This window comes from Calidris pugnax, unplaced genomic scaffold (genome assembly GCF_001431845.1).
Source record: "Calidris pugnax isolate Ruff unplaced genomic scaffold, ASM143184v1 scaffold463, whole genome shotgun sequence".
NCBI lineage: Eukaryota > Metazoa > Chordata > Aves > Charadriiformes > Scolopacidae > Calidris > Calidris pugnax.
The window spans coordinates 190,026-209,871 of NW_015091252.1; the positions used below are offsets into that span (position 1 = coordinate 190,026).

General features: G+C 48.0%; 1 protein-coding gene across 1 annotated transcript in view; it reads left to right on the forward strand.

Moving 5' to 3' along the window:
* The window catches only part of STX8 (syntaxin 8), a gene marked incomplete at its 5' end in the record, with an annotated part of 118,049 nt that overhangs the window by 18,723 nt on the left and 79,480 nt on the right, over nucleotides 1–19,846 (forward strand). The gene's annotated exons all lie outside the window — the stretch shown is intronic.

Below are 19,846 nucleotides of genomic sequence, written 5' to 3' on the forward strand. Positions count from 1 at the left end.
TTCTGACTTTTCATTTCTTACAATATGGTAATAGCTCAATTAGAGCCGTGGAACCCCGCCAGCTTTCTCCCCTGCACAAAGACTTGCGCCACATGCTTTATCCTTGGGTTGTGTTGTACTTAACCACCGAGAAGGTAAATGTCCTTTTACTTGCTAATAAATGATATGCTTAAATCGGCTTCTTCCTCAACCTATTTTTTTTTTTTTTTTTTTCATCCCCTTGTGTTTCTCTGCCTGTCTGTGGGGGGTGAGGGGGGGCCCGATTCACAACGATGTGAAATAAGTACTGCTTGGGAGCTCCGTTCCACCCGAGAGTGAAGTCAGGGGACGGCTGTCCCCTGTGCCCCTTGGATACGTGGCTAAATCCAGGAGGGATATGAAATGTCTAGAATATGTCTTTGTTTATTAATCTTAAGGTTGTTAAGAACTGGTTTGCGCAGCTGGGAGAAACTCTGCTTTAGTGGTCTTGTCAGATTTTGATCCTCTGCCTCATGTGAGTAAAGACATTTTCAATTAAAAATCTCGGTTTCATAAGTTTCCTCTATTAACCGTTGTTGAAAAAGTCATATTAATTGCTTTTTTTTTCTCTAAATAGAAAACAGGTGGGAAGCATGAGCGTGTTTACTAATTCTCTGTGAAACCTTGGTTTCTCATCAGGAAAATACACTGTCTGTGTCCCATTTCCCTCTGTTGGGGGTGAGGGAAGGTCCCCAAATCCGTATGTTTTTGGGCCCCTGAAGGTACTGTGCATTGTACCATGGCATTGCTGCGTGACCACCCCGGGCTTTTTCTAGCAGTGAAGCCTTGAAACATCTGTGAAATTGGGAATACATTTAACCCTCCCTTTTACAAATAACGCAAATAATGCCACTTTTGTTTGTCTTACAGACAGTTACGAAGCCTAGAGCCAAATTCTCAATGTTTTCTTGCGTGCTCTTTTGTGAGCTACAGGCAACTTTCTCAAAAGATGGAAACTTTGGGGAGAGCTGAGGGTAAAAAGCAGAGAGGATGGTCTGTTGGTGATGGCAGGGCAGAGCCTGGGGGGAAAGAAAACACCAAGTTGCCTCTGCCTCTCAAATCTCGAGAAGGAAACCAGGTGGCCCTGCAGAGTGTGGAGCACTGGGACCAGTTCTGGGCTCCCCAGTTCAGGAAGGACAGGGAACTGCTGGAGAGGGGACAGCAGAGGGCTACACAGAGATGATGAGGGGCCTGGAGCATCTCTGTGCTGAGGAAAGGCTGAGGGACTTGGGCCTTTTTAGTCTGGAGAAGAGAAGGCTGAGGGGGGATCTGATCAACACCTATAAATACTTCAAGGGTGGGTGTCAGGAGGATGGGGCTGGTCTTTTTTCAGTGGTGCCCAGGGACAGGACAAGGGTCAATGGGCACAAACTTGGACAGAGGAAGTTCCATCTAAACCTGAGGAGGAACTTCTTCACTTTGAGGGTGGCAGAGCCCTGGCAGAGGCTGCCCAGGGGGGTGGTGGAGTCTCCTTCTCTGGAGACATTCAAACCCACCTGGACACGTTCCTGTGCAACCTGCTCTGGCAGGGGGTTGGATGACGTGATCTCCAGAGGTCCCTTCCAACCCCATATCATCCTGTCATTCTGTGTTTGTAGATCTTGAAGCAATCTGAAAAGGAAGGGAACAGTCTGACTGATGGGGGACCAGATCACGCAGCACTTGGCTTCATCACTGCTGAGCAAGCGGCTCCTGTGTTTCCTCTGATTTTATGCAACCTCTTCTGTTTTTCTGTCGATTCAGGGAGATTTTCTTTTTATTTGTGGATACAGGGGGGTATGGTCAGGTGTTTCCTTGCCACTGGCACATTGGAAAAGCCGAAATCCCTAGCGATGTTTTCCGGGGGCTGCTTTCCCTTTGATGCATCTTATTTTATGCCCTGTGCTTGACTATCTCCAGCCTCCCCGGGCTCTCTGCCAGCCCCGTGTCACCATTACCTGCTCGGGCTGATGAGGATGACTGCCCTGTCATTTCCCCTCCCTCGGAATCTCTTTCCTTCCTCCTGCTGAGTGATAATGCCATGGTCCGTGCTGTGGGGAGGCAGGGGAAGCTCATCTTCATTAAGTGCTGCATCAGTATTTCTTTTTATTCCAGTCAAATTTTCCATCAAATTGCCCGTCTCTGCGGGAAGCTTGATTTCCACTTGATTTCCAGCTTGATTTCCCTGAGCTGCTTTGGACATTCCCACCTTCCGCAACTAATTAGTGCCTTGAGCTTGTTCTGGTGTTATGATAAAATATTGGCTTAATTCAGAAGTGGCTGATAGTTGATGAAACAGACTTTAGGGAGCTGGGTGACGTTATTTTCTACACAACCTGTTATTCCGGGCTGATTTCTCCCTTTCCCTGGCAGCTCAGGCTCTGTTCAGCAGAGAGATTTGCTCTTCCCAGCTCTTGGAGGTGGCTCCAGGCACTTTCCTGTGGTGCCAGTTGGTGTAGCTGTGCCTTTGCAGATGCACGAGTGGTGGAGCATCCCGATGAATTATGCAAAGTTTACTTCTCCACTGGAGTTGGTACCTGTAAATTCTTTTGTGTTTGTTAAATGACTGAAAAATGATTAAACTTTGCTTTTTCTCAGCAGTATCAATTTTTACTTCACTGGTAGGCTGCCAGGCGGTGCCGTGGGGTGATGCTGGAGGTTCCTAGGAGGGCATCCTGCAAACTGGTCCAGCTGCGGTAGTCACTGGACTCTCCAGAGAATTGGTCCTTCTTCTTGGGTGGGCTGGGGGACATCACCCTCGCTGAGCTCCATGTCCCAGCAAAGCCTGTTTGTCTCCACTGAGCCTGGGCTGGAATCATAGAGTCACAGACTGGAAGGAGGAGACTTGGAAGGTGATGATCTAGTCCAACCTCCTGCCAGAGCAGGTCCCACAGGAACGTGTCCAGGTGGGGTTTGAATGTCTCCAGAGAAGGAGACTCCACCACCTCCCTGGGCAGCCTCTGCCAGGGCTCTGCCACCCTCACAGCAAAGAAGTTCCTCCTCAGGTTCAGATGGAACTTCCCATGTTCCAGCTTGTGCCCATTGCCCCTTCTCCTGTCACCAGGCACCGCTGAGAAGAGCCTGGCCCCATCCTCCTGACACCCAGGCTGTAGATATTGCTCAGCATTGCTGAGATCCCCTCTCAGTCTGCTCTTCTCCAGCTGAATGGCCCCAGGTTTCTCAGCCTTTCCTCAGCAGAGAGATGCTCTATTCCTTCCTCATCCTCGTAGCCTCTGCTGTCCCCTCTCCAGCAGTTCCCTGGCCTTTTTGAACTGGGAGCCCAGAACTGGTCCCAATGCTACCACTGTGGCCTCCCCAGGGCAGAGCAGAAGGGCAGGATGACCTCCCTCCACCTGCTGGCCATGCTCTTCTTGATGCCCCCCAGGATGCCTTTGGTCTTCTTGGCCACAAGGGCACATTGCTGGCTCGTGGACAACTTGTCCAAAGGGTTGGAGGTGGCTGCTGGGCAAACATCTACCCTGAGCAGATGAGTCCCATCCTTTGATTTCCTTGCGACACATCCAAGTTTTAATTGGAGTCTCATGTCGTTCTTTACTCCCATTTTCAGTATAGCTCTGTCCTTGAGATTTTATGGCTCTGTGTGAAGCCGAGGGTCCTTCCCAAACCTCCCAAGTGCAGGATTTTGCGCTGATGAGTGAAATAGAAGCATGATACCGGGAGACATTGGGTTTTTCCAGCCTTGGGAGCCTGCTAGCAGTGGGAGAGATGGGGGATTAGCAAAAGAATTTTCCCATCATTAATTCCAAATTTGGCCCCAGAAAACTTTCTGTAATCCTTTCATCTGTTACATAAAAAAAAAAAAAAAAAGAAAATAGTGTAAATGGCCTCTGGCCCCGTTGATGAGGCAATCTAATCGAGTGCAATAATTTTGGAAGAATGCTCTCAGAAATCCTGGATGCTGTTTGTTTTACCCTTATAGAGATGTTGTTTTCTCATTGCGGTGTCTTCGTCTGAGAATATAGGACTCTGCGCCGGATGGTAAATATTGGGAGCTTGCAAAATTCCTAGTGTTTGGCATTTTCAGCGTGTTGCTCTCCGTTTGGTGCACGCTGTCGGGGCTGGGTTCTTTTCCTTCTGGCTCATTTCAGATCTATGTCAGAGCACAAATATGTTCCTAAATGGATAAGCTGCAAAACCAGACCACTGTTTACATCCTTTCACTGGTCAAGTGAATGTTATATACGGAGCGAATATTCAGGGTGTTCTTAAAACCAAAAGTGGCTCATTTCAAGTAAACAATCTGTCATAACGATGCTTTAATTACATGGTTATGTAACATTTTTGATTTCTCGTCAAAGTCCAATTTCTAAAACCAACTGAAAATTGAAGCATTATTTATTTTTATCTATTTAAAAAAAAAAAAAAAAGCTTTGCAAAATAAAGGTTGCTGTCTCAACTCTGGTGGTTCCAAGCCTCTGAGGTGGACTCAGCTTTTTGGTGCTGGTTCAATGGTCAAAGCCTGTGACTTGCCTGGTACAGAATTTTCATTAGCCTGATGTGCTTCCATCAAAATGCAATTTAGAGGCTCCACCTGAGACTGGAGCCCTGTGTACGGAGAGCAGCAGGTAGAACACAGTGAAATATTCTTGTAAAATCAGAGAGAGTGAGGGAAAGTGTTCTTGGAGATGGCAGAGATGTGTTGAAGACAGCACTGGGCGCTGTATTGCTGGAGGGAGGAGATTCATCTCTCCTAGGGCAGATATCCCTGTCCGTGTACGTGCAATAAAATGCTTCTACTGGAGATTATTTTACGTGGCTATCGCATAATCAAAAAAGAAACCCTGAAGTCGTTTCACGTTTCTGTTTATTAAGAGCATTTTTGCTGTAATACAAACTAATTAGCGTTGTGTATGGAATATGTATGAGTTATGAGACAGGAACCAATGGGGCCGGGGATATGTTACCTCATTGTTAGGATCAGTTTGTAAATAAGAAATGATTAAAGATTGAATGTGAAATGTAAAAAAAAAAGAAAAGTTCATCATCTTGTCTAAACAATAGACCCTTTCATCATGCAGAGTTACAATCCTCTGCTGCTTTGACCCCCTTCCGAGGGGGCTCGAGTCCTGCGGGCGCTGGGGTTTGAAGGTGCTGGGTGTTCCTGGGGAAAGGCTGAGCACCAGCAGGTTCAGCTTTTCTACAAACCTTCAGAGACTCATGTGTTTTTAATAGTCCAGTGTAAAATAACCATCCGTAGCCCGGCTGACCTCATACTATGCAGATAGATTTTTATTTTGCTTCTTGAGCTTATTTTACAGAATAGAAACGACTTTGGCTTTATTGGGGAAATGTTCTGTCTTTATTGCGTGCTGTAGAGATGGGGTTAACCCTTCTAAGGGGAAAAAATTAACACCCACGTTCTAACATTGCTTTTTGTCACAAGCGATCTAAATAGTGGAATACTTAGTCTCAATAGGAGCATTCAGAAGTTGGGGAATCACAGAATGGGACCTCTGGAGATCATCCAGTCCAACCCCCTGCTAAAGCAGATCCATCCAGAGCAGGTTGGACAGGAACATGTCCAGGAGGGGTTTGAATGTCTCCAGAGAAGGAGACTCCACCTCCCTGGGCAGCCTCTGCCAGGGCTCTGCCACCCTCACAGGAAAGAAGTTCCTCCTCAAGTTTAGATGGAACTTCTTACGTTCAAGTTTGTGCCCATTCCCTCTTGTCCTGTCCCTGGGCACCACTGAAAGCAGACTGGCCCCATCCTCCTGACACCCACCCTTGAAGTATCTAATAAGCACTGATCAGATCCTCCCTCAGTCTTCTTTTCAGACTAAAAGGACCCAAGTCCCTCAGCCTTTCCTCATAAGGGAGATGTTCGAGTCCCCTCATCATCTTTGTAGCCTCTGCTGTCCCCTCTCCAGCAGTTCCCTGTCCTTCTGGAACTGGGGAGCCCAGAACTGGTCCCAGTGCTCCAGATGGGGCCTCTCCAGGGCAGAGCAGAGGGGCAGGATGACCTCCCTCCACCTGCTGGTCACCCTCTTCCTGATGCCCCCCAGGATGCCCTTGGCCTTCTTGGCCACGAGGGCACATTGTTGGCTCCTGATCATCCTACTGTCTGCCAAGACTCCCAGGTCTTTCTCCTCAGAGCTCTGTCTGCCAGGACTCCCAGGTCTTTCACCTCAGAGCTGCTCTCCAGCAGGTCAGCCCCAACCTGTACAGGTTCAGGGGGTTGTTCCTCCCCAGGTGCAGAACCCTACGTTTGCCCTTGTTGAACTTCATTAGGTTTCTCTGCCAAACTCTCCATCCTGTCCAGGTGTTGCTGTATGGTGGCACAGCCTTCTGGTGTGGAACTCTCCGTCCTGTCCAGGTGTTGCTGTATGGTGACACAGCCTTCTGGTGTGAGAACCACCCCTCCTGTTTTCTATCATCAGCAAATGCCAAAATTGAGGTTAGATGGAACTTCTTGGGTTTACTTCTAGACTTAAAACAACTGCATGCTCTTTTCTGCAGGTCCTGCCGTGTTTTTTGCACAGGACTCCATCTCTTCTGGGGTCGAATTGAGCATAAATGGTGACAATAAGTATTTTGTAAGGTGTCTGCCTTGTTTCTTCCAGTTGTGGGGAACTTTTTAGTGAGTAAAGCAGGGGTTATAAGAGGTTTCTGTGCCAGCAGCAGTAGATAAATGTTGCCTTAGAGCATAAAACTCTTTGCTCTTGCCCAGGAGTTGTGTGTTGGTGCTTTACTCATCTCAACTGAGCTTTTCCAGGAGCAATTCCCTTCCAGGTGTCTGAGCTGGCACCGTGGGGGCTGGTTTGCAGAGGTTTTGAATATTAACACTTAAAAGAAATAGGTGTGGGCTGTGTGTAACAAATCGTGGGATGGTTTGGTTTGAAAGGGACCTTTCAGGATCATCTAGTCCATTCCCTGTGAAGTACCAGGGAATATAGAATCATTTGGGTTGGAAAAGACATTTAAGATCACTGAGTCCAACTGTAAACCCAACACTGCCCAACCCACCACTAAACCACGTCTCTGAAATACTTGAAAAAAATGCAAACTGCCCTTTGGAAGATAAGGTTTGGTTTATACGTGTGTTTTTTTAAAAAGAAGTTCAAACCCTCTTTTACTGAGCATCCAAAATACCCCTTAACTATTAATTTTCTTTTATTTCCTTCTGTTTTGAAGATGATGGTGTTTTGTCTCCCAAGGAAGCTGTCAAAATCAAAATACGCTCGTGCTTGCTGTCAGGAGGGTGGTCATTGGAAGGTCTGGGAGGAAGCTTTTGACTCTTCAGAGCGGAGCTGGAGTTGTATGTGCTCCATAAGGAATCCCACCTTGTGCTGGATGATGAGGATAAACCCAAATATCCGGTGTCTGTGAGGGAAGTGAGCCCTGTCTCTGCTGCCTGCTGAAGGAGCTGAGTAATGAAAACCAATGTTACACCGAATTTGCTCTGGATTGAAAAAAATGTATCTACACAAAACAGTATTATTTATAGAATCGTCTAACATTTTAAGTATCTGACTTTGCTGCTTCAGCATTTCCAGTGTTTATTTATCTGTAAAATTTCCTGGTGTTCTTAAAATACTGAAAAAAACCCTTGAAAAATGAAAAAAAAACCCAGGGAAGCCAGTGCTATATTAATCTGTCTTCAAGCCTGGGTCAGCAGCCAGATGAGAGCACCTACACAGGGACCTCTGCAGTGCAGGCTGACAGTAATTTTCCTGGTGTTGGATGATGGGGAGCAGCGTGAGAGAGGTGTGAGATGTCCTGCCCATGGGCTTCACGGCCTGTTGCTGACAGCAGTGGTAAGAACAAGGCGTAAGCATCGTGCTGCCTTCTGGCCTCTGGTGGGATGGGTTTCCAGCAGTCAAAGTGCTGGGAGAACTCTGGCACAACAAACCCAAACTATTTGTAGGTATTGATGAGATGGAGATGAGAAGGCTGCAGTGGCTCTCATGTGAGTTCTTGTGAAGAGTCAGTTGTGTCAAATGAGTTTGGACTTAGTTTGTGGAAGAGCCTTGTGGAAGAGACTTAAGAGTAGGAGAAGAGACTTAGGTGTTATTTTGACTTGAGAATGACTTGGATGCTGTTTCATGAGACTTTCTTGTAAGTAGTCTTTGGAAGCATGGGTTCAAAATGAATAATCTTCAATAGATGTGACGTTGATTGGTGAATTATACTCAGAAATTAGTAACTGGCTGTTCACAGTTGGAATAGAAGTACCTCTTGAGTTGGGCTGTGTGGGTGAGTCTGTTCAGCTTTGTTTGAAGGATGTGGACGATGAAGAACACAGTGTGATTGCTCAGCTCCTGCATAATGCACAGGTGGGAAAGACTAGAGCTTTGTTTGCAGCGATGCTAGAACTTCTCCAAATGGTCTTCAGAAACTAGGGTGAAATTCAGTTGGGCTACCTGCAAAAGATGGCTCCTCTAAAGTTTAATCAAGTTAAAGATGAGTATAATGAACAGGGTCAACTCTTAAATGTGCATGAACAGTATAATATTGTGGAAGAGGTTCCATATGAGCCAGTGTTTGTTGGAGAATGTGATCCTTCCTTATGCTTGGCCCTGAGGAGGAGGCTGGGCCAGAACTTTGCCAAGGTTCTGGGCTGGGAGGACCTGGACCTGGGCTGGGAGGGTGTGCAAAAGCGTGGTTTGAACCAGTGAGGTGTGACCACCAGGAGGATGAACTGCTGGGGGGGGCTGAGCTCAAAGAAGAGACAGCTGAGGTGGGAACATGAGAATCTTGAAGAATGGAACAAAGTGGTTTGAGAGGGGGGAGAGAAGGCTTTTGGTAACAGGATTGAGCTGAGGTCAAAAGGAGCAGGAAAATCCTTCTAATGGCAGCGGAGGGCCTTTTTCAGGAGGTTGGGAAGTCCCTGTCATGGTATGTCTTTGAGAACGTGTGTTGTTCCTGGCAGCTTGAGCTGGGTTAGAGCAGGAGATAGACTAGACAACTTCTTCCTTTCTGTTGTGACCTTCTCTAGCTCTTCTTTCCTATCTCTTCTGCAGCTTGGCTTCCTTCAGACTTCTCATTCTGCTACTTGTATTGAGGTGATCTTTATTCTTCCCTCCTGGATGTCTAACCCTCACTTTGGAAGCCGCCCGTCAGTGTTCCAACCTTCTTGCTCAACTGGTTCCCCTTCTGGGTCCTTTTCCATCTCCCTCTCACTTCTGGGTGTCCTCATGTGGAGGTGGTGGGTCCTGGGGCCACTGGAGAGTCTTAACATGGCAAAACCAGCATTGTTCTGAAAGGGCTGAGACATTTTGGCTGCAACTTCATTTTTTTAAAATTCATCTGGAAGCAGACATCCGAGCGGGGAATCCTGAGCCCAAGTCGTTAAAGTTTTTCATCATTTCAAGCGACCGAAAATAAGGCCTTTTCACGGGAAGCAACAAATGGCCTTAAGAGCAGGTCGCGCTGCTGGGCCTGTGCGTGTGTATTTTTGTTCCTCTCTGTGTACACATAATACTGGGAGACGATACTTGTGTTTTCAGTATTTTTTTACAGCGCTTTCAGTATTTTTTTACAGCTGGAGGCGGTGTTTACAGGCCCAGATAAACCAGCGAGGCCCGACCTGGATGAGGATCAAAGCCTTGCACTTCTGCAGTGGGACTGGGCTTCTCCGTGCTCACACTTACACACAATGAGCCCGTCTGGCCTCTTGGCACGCTCTGCTTTTTTCCTTGAATAGTTCAAGCCGTAAAATAACTGTTCAACATTTGTCTTCTCAATTATGTGGATTTTTCCACAGTTAGTCAGTCCCTACCTCACCCACACCGTGGTGGGGAGGGGGAAGCTGTCTGCCTTCATCTGTCTTCACGGGCACCAGAAATGCTGGAGAAATTACCGCTGAGGAAAAACGAGTTTCTAACTTTTTTTTTCTTTTTTTTTTAAGGCTTGCAGGATTTCTCGATAAGAATTATGACCTTAAACATCTTGTTTGCTAAGTCCTGTCTTTAGTTTTCTAGCAGGGCTTTCAGGGAGCTTTAGTAGGGATAGAAGCCTCCGCTTTTAACGAAAGAGAGTTTCCCATCTGCTTCTTCAGGCATTTGATTTAAACTGTTTAAAAAGAAAACAAAACCTGGCTGTAACTGTAGATATTTCAACACTCTGATTTTATTTTTTTTTTTTCCCGTGTTAATTTAGCTTTTCCCCCTGTTCAAAAAATAATCTCAAATTGAGAGCGTGGAGAGGGGGTTTATTTTCCGAGCCTGCTTCCTTGGGGTGACTGTCAGGTGTCGTAAAGCAGCAGAAAGGCACAAACCCCGTCTGTTCTCCTTCCCAGCCCCGTTTTGGTAAATCACATCCCCGCCTGGGAGCAGCTGAAATGATAAATCCTGCCCTTCCAGCCACTGCTCGTGGAAAAGAAAGGCAGGAAATAAATTGTCCCGTGCGGAACAGCCTTTGCTTGAAGATCTAGGAAACATGTTACGGGGGTGTCTCTATAATTTTATTTATTTTACCCTCATAGTTAATACCAAAGCAGTATATCTGGCTTATTCTCCTTGAGTACTGTCCCTCTGGTTTTTAGCTGAATTGGGGAAGGTTTTAATTGCTCGTTAGAGACAAGGTCCCAAATGCTTTCTCGCTGCTCCCTGTGCTCGGTGTGAACAGGACGCGGCCGCTTCAGCGCTTTCAAACGATGACATCGCGCTGCAATACTTTATTCTTGAATCGTTAAGCACCACTTAGGCTAAAAATAATGTTTTATTTTTAAATATTTGCTATTTGTGGCAATGAAATGCAGCTTGAGAGTTTATACTTGAGTTTATACTTTCAAAGGCTAACTTTAGTGCTTCCTCTGGCCCTTCCCCTTTTTAGAGGACTTTTGGAGGATTTATGAGGGGGAAAAAGGAGGCAATTACTTTGTCCAGCATCACTTGGTGACTCGCTGGCTTGGGCATTATTGGGAAGAAGGTGATACTCAGGCGTAGAAGGAAGTCATGCTTGGTAGGAAACATATGCTCTTGTGTCATGGTGATTTCGGTGAGTGGGCTCTTGGATGCTTAATAGGCTTTTAATAGATTTCCCAGAAAACGTGCAGGGTCGAAACCTGAACGGTTACAACACAAGAGAGAATAAGAAACCCGTGTTTCTGGGCATGTTGTTATGGTGAGGTATTGCTGGAATCCAAAGAGTGCTTTGAACTGCATTTACTCACCACCAAGCGGGTTGGTGAGCACTCTCTGGCAGATTCTCCTGGTTTTCCCATTACCTCTGAGCGTGCTCCCAGCTCATCTCACCTCTTGTCTTTGGAGGGAGAAACTTCTCCTCGCTCTCCTGTCCTTCTAGACATGGAGTAGAGTATATTGCTTCTCCAATGCTGATGTTTTAGAGTCATAGAAGGGACCTTAAACATGATCTCATTCCCCACCCCCTACCCTGGGCAGGGACCCCTCCCACCACACCAGGTTGCTCCAAGCCCCCTCCAACCTGGCCTTGAACCCCTCCAGGGCTGGGGCAGCCACAGCTTCTCTGGGCAACCTGGGCCAGGCTCTCACCACCCTCACAGCAAAGTTCTTCCCCACATCTCATCTCAATCTCCCCTCCTTCAGTTTAAAACTGTTCCCCCTCATCCTATGGCTCCTCTTCCTGATCCAGAAAACCAAATGCAGCATCTCATGATGCTCTGCCCATGGCAGGGACAGAACGTGGGATGGAGCTGGCTGCTGTGAGTGACTGCGTGGAGATGGGTCTCTGTTGTGCGGGATCTCAGTGGGAGATGGGGCTTTCTCGCTTGTTTAAATACTGTTGAGGTACTTGTAAAATCACAGAATCACATGGGGTTGGAAGAAACCAGATGCAGCATCTCATGATGCTCTGCCCATGGCAGGGACAGAACGTGGGATGGAGCTGGCTGCTGTGAGTGACTGCGTGGAGATGGGTCTCTGTTGTGCGGGATCTCAGTGGGAGATGGGGCTTTCTCGCTTGTTTAAATACTGTTGAGGTACTTGTAAAATCACAGAATCACATGGGGTTGGAAGGGACCTTTGGAGATCATCCAGTCCAAATTTCCTGCCAAAGCAGGTCCACCCAGAACAGGTCCCACAGGACCCTGGAAAGAGTCCGGCTCCATCCTCCCTCAACCCACCCTTTAGACACTTCTAAACGTAGATAAGGTCTCCCCTCAGCCTTCTCTTCTCCAGGCTCAAGAGCCCCAGCTCTCTCAGCCTTTCCTCATCAGGGAGATGCTCCAATCCCTCCATCATCTCTGTTGCCCTACGCTGGACTCTCTCCAGCAGTTCCCTGTCCCTCTTGAACTGGGGAGCCCAGAACTGGAGGCAGGATTCCAGTTGTGGGCTCCCCAGTGCAGAGCAGAGGGGGAGAATGACCTCCCTCCACCTCCTGGCCACACTCTTCCCTACGCAGCCCAGGATCCCATTGGCCTCTTGGCCACAAGAACTAGAATAATCCTCCAGTGTGACAGTAGGACAGGTCCTGGACATGGATTCAGACAAGATTAATCTCTCCCAGCAGTTTTGTAAGAAACACCTTAGTGTGAAGGGAATAAATCATACCCTTGATAAAATATCCCATAATACGCGCCGTCTGGCGTGGCAGGGCAGGGGCACTATCAAACCTGGCTTTGGCTTTGGAGATCGCATTGTTCTGAAAGAGCTCCAGTGGTGTTTGATCTCAAAATTTTGTTGGAAATTTTCTCATAAAACCAAGTTTTGCTGAAAAACGCTGGTTCGAGTCCAGATTCTTTAGTCTGAAACATCTGGGCCTGGCAGCGTTTTTTTCCAGGCTCAGGGTAGGAATTCAAGGGATACTTTTGTCTGTGAGAGAGGGATGGGTTTGGCCGTGGGGTTCCTAGTTCTGAAGGAGGATGCTCAGTGGATTGACCGGGGACCAGAGACCCCTGGGGCTCTGATGCTGCTCGGCTGAACCTGAGACATCGATGGCCCCTCGGTGCTCGCAGAAATGCTGGAAGGAATATTGGGTTTAGGCACTGCCAGAGATTTCAGGAGGTTGGTTTTTTGTCTGTTTTGGGCAGACTCCACATAAAAGTAAGGTAATATTTGGCATAAACACACAAAATCTTTTTTTTTTATTTCCTATATAACTCTGACTTTTGTGTTTATAGTGCCGTGTTGAAACTAGAGAGAGCGGCGACACGAGACAACCCCCTGGCAACGCCACAGCGGTGTGTTGGTACCCGACACAAACTCACACCTCGTGGTGCCCTGCCATGGCACTGGGGAGGTGATTCCTGTCCCCTGCCTCCCTTTCCAAAGGCTGCAGAGCCTTTATTTGGAGACCCTTTGTTTTTTTTTTGGCAGAGCCTTAAATCTGGGGGTGGAGGGGAGAGGAGATTTTTGTTTCTTACTGGTGGGCTGTTATGGGCTTATTTTTTTTTCGGAATTATAATATTCATTATAATCAGAATTGTAGTGGGGAAAAGGAAGATTTTTGGGAAGAAACTTGGGAATGATTTCTTTTGCTGCGTCAAAACTAATCGCTTTTACGTTGCAGAGGTGTAGTGTCTCTGCTGCAGCATAGATATGTCATGTTGGAGGGGACTGAGGTGGTCCTTGGTCTGAGGAAAAGTCCATCACAACTTCACTGAGCCCTGAAATCTCCTTGAAGACGCTCTGAAGGAGATCTATTAATTTGTCTGCTTCATTTTCTCCTGGCTTTCCCTGGGCCAGCTTTGCCTCAGGCTTGCAGGAGTGATGAGAATTTAGTCCTGGGGTTGGGCTCAGGAGGGGCAGAGAAAGTAAGAGATGCCCATTGACAGGAAGGAGCTGTGAGCCAGAATGGTGTCGTGGGGAGGGATCCTTCCAGGCTGGGGGAGTCCAGGACAGTGTCCCAAGGAAGCTGGGGACATCGGGGTGGCACCTCTGAGTTTTGGTGTTCCTTGTCTCTTGAACTCAACGCAGGAAAGACATGGACTTGTTGGAATGGGTCCAGAGGAGGCCACGAAGATGATCAGAGGGCTGGAGCCCCTCTCCTGGGAGGGGGGCTGAGAGAGTTGGGGGGGTTCAGCCTGGAGAAGAGAAGGCTCCAGGGAGACCTTATAGGAGACTTCTAGTCCCTAAAAGGGCTCCAGGAGAGATGGGGAGGGACTCTGGATCAGGGAGGGGAGCCGTAGGACAAGGGGGAAGGGTTGTTTTAAATTAAAAGAGGGGAGATTTAGTTGAGATCTCAGAAACAACTTGTTTGCTGTGAGGGTGGTGAGAGCCTGGCCCAGGTTGCCCAGAGAAGCTGTGGCTGCCCCATCCCTGGAGGGGTTCAAGGCCAGGCTGGAGGGGGCTTGGAGCAACCTGGTCTGGTGGGAGGTGTCCCTGCCCAGGGCAGAGGGTTGGGACTGGTCCCTTCCAACTCAAACCATTCTGTGATTCTCTAACTCCTGCATCCCACCTGGGCATCCTACTGATGTAGCTCTGCTTGTGGTTAGGAAGGAGCTCCGTTACCTGCTGTTATTTTGGAATATCAACATTTTCCGTATCCCCGTGTTATCCGGTTGCTATGCAACAGGGTGTGGGTATCACATTACTGCAATTGGGTTTTCAAGCAGTGTTTGTAGATAACGTGGGGTTTTGCCAAAGAAAATTAGCAGTGTGAATTCAACTCTAAAGTGGCCTTCCGAAACATGATATTTTAAATGAATAGAAAATCAGATAAGCTGGGAGGAAAGCTTCCTCCTGGTTGAGCTTAGGACACAGACTACTTTTTATGTAATAGTACCCGTTATAAATAAGTATTTTTCACTTGGAAATTATTATTGGGACCAAGCTGCCTCAGAGCCCCAGCCTGTGGCTGGAGAGAGATGGCTGTAGCGTGGTCCATGTTCATGTGCTAATGATCAAAGAGCTTGTGAGAATTTGGGCTGGATCGGGCTGGTATTGGCACATCTGTGTGGCAGCTGGGGTCAGTGTTCATCAGTTGGCTTTTTCCCACTGTTTTATGGTACTTCACTAATCATAGGTAATTGTAGGGGTGCTTAAACTTGAATAGAGCCTATTTAGCTTAAGTGTAGTACTTTCCACTGGTTAAGCTGTTGTGACTTCACTTCTTGGAAGAAAACTCCATTTGATGCTCTGTTACAATAGGAACTATAATGGTTTTGCTTATGGGTAGTGTGGGTGGTGTGTTTTCAATGAAAGGAAAATTACTTTCATAGTTGGAGACCACAAGACTTTTGTAAGGGAAGGTCTGAAGGTTTATATGTAAAATCAATGTATTTCTCCTTTTTGTTACACCCACAATGGCTGGTGCTTCCTCTTTAAGGAGAGAGGTTGGATATTCAGTGATATGGAGCATGGAGGAGGTAGAGGAGCACTGACAGGAGAGGTGCTTCACGTCTGGGCCTTGTGTTCACTTGAAAATTACTTTTAGTAATTGACTCATAGTAACCTCCTGCTCTTCCTGAGCTCATTGTCATTCCGGAGATTTGTCTCATCACAGAATCACAGGATGCTATGGGGTTGGAAGGGACCTCTGGAGATCATCCAGTCCAACCCCCTGCCAGAGCAGGTCCATCCAGAGCAGGTTGCACAGGAACGTGTCCAGGTGGGTTTGAATGTCTCCAGAGAAGGAGACTCCACCACCTCTCTGGGCAGCCTCTGCCAGGGCTCTGCCACCCTCACAGGAAAGAAGTTCCTCCTCATGTTTAGATGGAACTTCTTATGTTCAAGTTTGTGCCCGTTTCCTCTTGTCCTGTCACTGGGCACCGCTGAGAAGAGCCTGGCCCCATCCTCCTGACACCCACCCTTGAAGTATTTATAAGCATTGATCAGAACCGCCCTCAGTCTCCTCTTCTCCAGACTAAAAAGACCCAAGTCCCTCAGCCTTTCCTCATAAGGGAGATGTTCGAGTCCCCTCATCATCTCTGTAGCCCGCTGCTGTCCCCTCTCCAGCAGTTCCCTGTCCTTGTGGAACTGGGGAGCCCAGAACTGGTCCCAGTGCTCCAGATGGGGCCTCCCCAGGGCAGAGCAGAGGGGCAGGATGACCTCCCTCCACCTGCTGGTCCCACTCTTCCTGATGCCCCCCAGGATGCCCTTGGCCTTCTTGGCCACGAGGGCACATTGTTGGCTCATGATCATCCTACTGTCTGTCAGGACTCCCAGGTCTTTTTCCTCAGAGCTGCTCTCCAGCAGGTCACCCCCAACCTGTACAGGTTCAGGGGGTTATTCCTCCCCAGGTGCAGCACCTACACTTGCCTTTGTTGAAGTTCATCAGGTTCCTCTCTACCCAACTCTCCGTCCTGTCCAGGTCTCACTGGATGGTGGCACAGCCTTCTGGGGTGAGAACACCCCTCCCAGTTTTGCATCGTTAGCAAACTTGCTGAGGGGACACTTCATCCCCTCATCCAGGTCACTGATGAATATATTTAAGAGGAGTGGACCCAGCGGTGACCCTGGGGGACTCCACTTGTTACAGACCTCCAGCTGGATTCTGTGCCCCTCGTAACAACCCCCTGAGCTCTGTCTTTCAGCCAGTTTTCAATCCACCTCACTGTCCATTCCTCCAATCCTCTCCTCCAGTTCCGTTCTCTGCTTTCTGAGACTTCAAAGTTTTCTTGCTCCAGACCAGAACCTAGAGACAACAGATTTAACCTGATCGTTGGTTTTCCATACCGAGCTCTGGACTCTTCCCTCCGGGTGATTGGAGGGTCCTTCCTCAGCATCCCTTAGTGGAAATCTCAGCCTGCCCATGTGGAGATGTGACAGGACTAAGGTGGGGTGGGGGCTCTAAGGTGCATGGTGACATCTGATAGGGAAGGTGCTGCTGGTTGAATCTTGGCTGGTAGTAAGGAGAACCTTGCTGGGACCTCTCCTGGCACAGCCCTTAACCTTCTGGCTCTGCTGCTGCTGTGCTGCTGATGGAAAATAAGCTCAATTTTCCTCACCATGTGAAGAAATCACTTGTGTGATGGGACACAAAGAACCTGCAGAGAAGTGGAGCTGAAGGTCTGTGCAGATGCTCTTGTTCTCAGTGCTGTCCCTGGTCCCCTCTTCTGGGGTCTCCAGCATTCTCTGGGAAAGGAGCCACTTGATGCTGTGTCTTTGTTCCTGGTGTTTTCCAAAACGTGTGACTAGGAATGCTGGAGCACAGGGCAGTGATGGCAGTTTGGGCTTTTCTTACTTTTTCTCATCTCATTTTGTGAATGTTTTTACTCACTGGTTCTGTTATGGCTTCTTAGCAGTGGCAGTAACAGTTCCAGCCTGCGCGTCCCAGCATGGCATTGCTGTGCTCCTGAGCAGCAGGAGAGCTCTGAATCCCGCTAAGGACACCAGGAACAGTCTTGGAGAGTCTGGGGGTCAGTTTTTAAAATGCTGCATCACCTTCTCACCTGGAAGTCTGTTGAAAACCCAGAAAGCAAATGAGAGACGCTGACACCTGAGTCATGAACCGATTCCACCATCCCTTAAAGCTTGAATGCTTGAAAACAGACTTTTTTTTTTTTCTCTTCAGGCAAGGTGCTGGAGAAAGGAAAGGTGTCAGAGCGTGTCAGGAGACCTTGTTTGAACACAGCGGGAGAGGAGGTGGGGTGGGAGCTCAGGAGTTCTGTGGCCAGGCTTCTCCTCCAACTCATTAACATTGTCTGTGCTCTTAAACTGAGAGAGCTGAACAGTTTATCCTCTGAAGTTAGTAAAAAGATAAAGAAAAGCACTCTCATTTCAGCATTGCCAGGAGCCTTTATAAGGGATATTTTTTAATCGAGACTCTCAAAATACTGTTTAAAGAAATTTGAGAGGGTAAAATCATCTTAACAGGGAGCAGCATGAGAAGCAGCAGTGTCTCCTGGAGTCACCCGAACACGCTGATGTCACCAAAGCAGAAATGCAGCAGGAAAGTCATTCTTCAGCTGTGGGATAGAAACATTTCATGAACTGACTGGCACTGTTGACTTTAGCCAGAGATTTGGTTTTCTAAAGGCGAGGAAGCTTTCCCATAGCCCTCGCTAACAGTTATTAGATGAAAATAAGCTGCAGCCGCCGCACCGTTGTTTTCCTGCCCAACCCTCCTCGATACCTCGGGCTGTTCATCCCTGCTCTGCTGAAGTTCCCATCGCATCCTCTGGTCTTTCTGGACCAAAGGGGTGGTGGGAACCACTGAAATGTCCAAATTTAGCTTTGCTCAGGAGATCCCAGGTACATCAGGAAGATGCATCATGGCTGGCAGTGTCAGAGGCTGCTGCTTTTTCTACCCCAAGCTGAAAACCAATTAACTGCTAACAGAGACAGGAGTGCGGTAGTGACCGCTCCTGTGTCAGCCTGGGTTTGTGTTTCTTCCTGCAGAGGATGCTCTTGTACCTCCAAATGACACCTTTTTTAGGGCCAGCTGAAGGAGCTGGGGGTCGAGCTGGTGGCCGCTGCTGCCAGGGTACGGTGATCGGGGGCTCCGAGGGACGGCTGAATTCAGTGCTCAGTGATGCTATTCACGTGCAGTCTGCTTTTTTGGTCTGTTTTAGGGATTGGAAGACTCCCTTCTTCTGGAAAAAAAAGTGGGGGAGAAGAAGTGGGGGAAGAGGAATCCAACAATTTAATATGTTTCAATGTTCCTGTGCGCCTTTCCCCACATCCTAAAACATGAAAAATATCAGTGAGTTTCCCTTTGGCCCTGGGGGAAGAAAAAAAAGGAGTCTCCAGCTGGAATTCATGAAACTTTGTTGAACAAACGAGTGGTGTCATGGGTTTGCGGCGATCTCGCTGGAGCACAAGTGGGATGTGAGAGCAAACAGCCGGTTCATGCACACTTAAACTGTCCTGAACCACCACCCTCCCCGATAATTCCTCATCCTTTCCATGGGGGAGAGCAGCACGGGATAAACGGTTTAAAGAGGAGAGTTGGAAATCAAAAGGGATATTTTATCCCTTGTGAAAAAAAAAAAAAAAGGCACCGCTTTTCTTCTTGCTCTTAATATTGCCTGAAATAATGCAGAGATGTTATTCCTGAGGTGCTTTTTAAAGCGGGAGGTCAGCAAGTGGCTACAGGTTTGATGATCCTGCAGTCCTGTGCCTGGCAGTGATGCTGCTTCAGAGGAATGTGTTTTTTCCCCTCCTAGACTTCTCCTTAAAACAATTGCCCAACTGTTGTTTAAAAAAAAAAAATAAAATAAAAAGTGCTGTCGGGAGGGGAGGAGGAGATGAACGTTGTTCCTTCCCAACCGCAGAGCTGCCCGGTGGAGAAGCCTCAGAAGGTTGAGCGCATCCAGTGACCGGGCAGTGAGGAGTCTGTCCCCTCCGGTCTCCTCCAGGGAGCAGGGTCCCCATCTCCTGGGTCCTGTTTTCCACCCCAGCGATGAGATGTGCTCAGTGCACCCCGGGTGGCTGTTCCACAAGGGGCTGAGCCAAAGTTTTTGGTATCATTGTTATGCTCATGTCACGTTTGTGTCTCTCCCTGTCGCTCAGCTCTTCCAGAAGCGTGGTTCTGCTCATTTGATTCTCTTCCTCCTGAAAGTCGCTCAGCTCTTCCAGAAGCGTGTTTCTGCTCATTTGATTCTCTTCCTCCTGAAAACAGCCCTGAATGGTATATTTTTTCCCTTAAGCTGATTTCTGCCCGTCCCCGAGGAATTCTTCTCCAGTGAGAAAACGCGATAAAGGAAATAAGGGAAGGACTAAGGTTCTGCATCCACATCTTCTCCTTTAAACCTCTCTCAGCTCATTGTGTTGCTGTTGATGGGGAATAAGAGTTGTTGGACAGGAGATGTGTAGCCATTCCCTGCCCCGCTCCGCCAGGGACACGTGTGCCTGCATTTCCCTGGAGTCCCCATTCCGAGATGGTTTCTGTCCCTACCATGGCCCTTCCCTGCTGAGGTTTCCAAGGACAGTGTTTGACCCCATTTGGCCCTGCTGGTTCCAGTGCTTACTGCCCTGCTTCTCTTGAATTCATCTAATTTATTTTAGTTCTCTCCTGCCTGTACTTC